Below are 2998 nucleotides of genomic sequence, written 5' to 3'. Positions count from 1 at the left end.
AATATGTATCATGAAAACTGACTTCTCTAACCCAGGTTTTCAGACTTTGTTTTGAATTAGAGATTCTAATTCTGTAGGACTAGGGTAAGGTAGAGGAGAGTGCATATATATCAGCACCGCAGATTCTGTTAAAGATATGTTATGTTGAAAACTTGCTTAACCTAATGCCTTCCTCCTTTAACTTTGCGTATGTTTTTAATTAGAACAAAAGGGGACAAGAAAACTGTACAGGCCTGTCATTTGCATAGTGACACCAAATAAGAGCTTCTACAAACTGTAAAATCACCACCTCTCTTATAATGTCTTTAATAGCGGTTTAGTTACATAATTTATAGTTTATAAAGGATGTTTAAGACTGGTTGGTAACTTAGTCTTATCTTGAATTTTCTTTTAAAATTGAGAACAGGGGGACTAGTTATAAGTTAAAGAATATTTCAGGATAATATGTTGGGTAAAACTCAAAAGGTACACTGATAGCAATTCTACAAGGAGCAAATACAAATATAACTTATTTAAGCCTATTGGTTCACATTTTTAAAAAGCACCCTCATTTCTTTAAAGTTAAGTACTATAAATGGTTCTTGAAAATCTATTGTGGACATGATATACTCAGTTCAACTCGCTGGATCTTGAGGGTTAATTTATGTGACCATCCAATTCACAGTCTAATTTAGTTATAAATCAAACAAAAATGTGACAAAGGTAGCATACTCAGTTCCTCAGACAGTACAGCTCCCAAGGCTCTCATCATCCTGGTTACCCTCCATTTTTGCTTTCACTTACGTAATTTTCTTTTAAAGAAGCAAAAAACGTAAAAGTCCACCAAAATTCTGAAAGTCATAGTTTGTATAGAACTGAATAATAGTAGGTTTGGCAATTGATATTACAAAGTCATTTTCAGTGCAAATATTTGTTCATTCTGGTTCAAGGCGAGGTAAAACAAGAAGAATCAGATTCCCAAATGCAGAGTCTTGAGTTATGAAGTATCTGGAAGAATGTGCATGTGCATGCTGCAAAGCCGCCTTCTGTTGGGCTGCAATGGGCTGCTGCTCAGCATGGTCCCGGAAGTCCTTATTAAGAGAGGGTCTCGGGAGTGCGATGCTAGCTCCAGGATGATTTGTTGAAGATTGGTTCTGCATTAGTAATTTTCTTCTCTCTTTGTCCAGTTCTGCCAAGATTGCAACTCTATTTTTGTTTTGAAAACCTTGTCCCGAAGGGTTTGCTGCCATCTTCCTATTTTCTGCTTCAATGGCAATTGATCTTGATCAGCACTTTTCAATCACCCGGGACAGGAGAGCGCCCGGGACCCTCTAGCAGTCGGCTCACCCTCTCAAAGGGGGCGCGACCACTTACAGACCCGCAAGGCCAGCCGCAGGTGCGGCTGTGCAACCTTCCCGCCCCCGCTGCGCTTCCTCCTCCTGACTGACGTGCGCCTGAGGAGGCAGAAGTCCCGCCTGCCGCGGGGCCCCAACAGCTGCTACGCACTGCGATTCCTGCTTTAAATGATGCTGGGGCAGACGCCACTTTGATTTAATATTTTTAAGATACAGGAAAAGCAATGATACTTCTGCAGACCAATTTAAGGATATATTCAAAGTATGTAAAAATGCATACCTTGTAACAAAATATTTCACTTATTAATCTTATAAAACAGCAAATATTAAAAGACTGTAAATGAACCATTCTTCTCCATGCTTACTGAAAATTAAATATTCCTCTGAGGAGTGTAGGAAGTCTCGCAAACTTTACTATAAGGAAGAAACTATAAGGAAGAAAATAAAATAGATAATTGCAGTTAATAAAATAGTGTACATTAGAGAATCATCAAAATAAAATGTTAGTTCTTTCCAAAACCAAATAACATTGATAAAACCTTTATTAGACTGTTAAGAAAAAAGCACAAATTTTCTATATCACATAAAAATATGGACAGCAGAATAGGTTCTACTGATAAGAAGCTAAGTGCTTTATGAAAGCCTTTATGACAAAATTTTTAAATTTTACACATTTTCACTGATTGATGTGCTTCTAGAATTGATATTTTTAGCTCTCCTTGATAATAGGGTCCCTGGCAAAACCATCATGCTTTCTTGATACTCATGTTGTCTACTACCATCATCTTAGCCTCAAATTTGTCATTTTTAACAATTTTTTCATCATTTCAGAGTCAGACATTTATCTCAGACTATTACCTCCAATAGTTTAAGCTCTTTTGCTCTACCCTTAACTCAAATGTTATTTCAATCTCACTAGCACATTCAATCAAGTGATACTGCCACTTTCCATTGTCCATTACTCCCTACCGATTCTTCCTTTTCTCCTTTCTTACTTTCAGGCAAACCTTTAACTTTAACTTTGGTTTGACCATGCCCTCTTTGATTGCCTTCATATGTCTTTTATTTTCTTGGACATAGCAGTATCACTGGTTAAAACCAATTCTTCACCTACTCCTTCCCTGGACCTGACAAGGATGTAGCTAGATAATACCCAAAGCATCCCCACTAAAAATCTCACTTTAAATATCATCTCACTGAAAGCTAAAAAAAGCTGAAGCTGCTCAAAATTTTTATTTTATTTCCCTGGCTGAAGACCTTTCTTCCTTTCCAATGGGAAAGCCAAACAGAGTGTAATAGGGAAAACTCAATTCGGACATCCTCCTGTCTTTCTCCTTTATTTTTACCTAGGACACTTACTTCAGACTCCAGATGTCTCGGCTTTTTTCCTTACACCATACAGTTCTAGGATACCAGCTAGGTGTCCTACCATTTAACTCAGTTCTGACACTACCTACCTGGAGATAGAAGGTTAAAGGATCAGTCTCATGAGACTGCCTACCACTTCAGGTGCCAACTGGAACTGGTTAAATCCCCAGGTTACCTACAACTCCTTTCCAATGTGGCTACAAATCGGAGGTTCCACTGATATCCTCCTCATTGGATTCAATTATTTCCTGCAGCAGCTGACAGAACTCAAGGAAACACTTACTAAGGTACTTTAT

The 2998-nt window shown here is 38.0% G+C and overlaps 1 pseudogene; it reads right to left on the bottom strand.

Moving 5' to 3' along the window:
* Positions 1–329: 329 nt before the first annotated feature.
* On the bottom strand, positions 330–1455 carry LOC108403194 (SOSS complex subunit C pseudogene; annotated as a pseudogene).
* Between the last annotated feature and the right edge of the window lie 1543 nt (positions 1456–2998).

Source organism: Manis javanica, chromosome 5 (genome assembly GCF_040802235.1).
Source record: "Manis javanica isolate MJ-LG chromosome 5, MJ_LKY, whole genome shotgun sequence".
Classification (NCBI taxonomy): Eukaryota; Metazoa; Chordata; class Mammalia; order Pholidota; family Manidae; genus Manis; species Manis javanica.
Note: the sequence above shows the minus strand (reverse complement) of the source record. Positions and strands in the feature narration are given on the sequence as shown.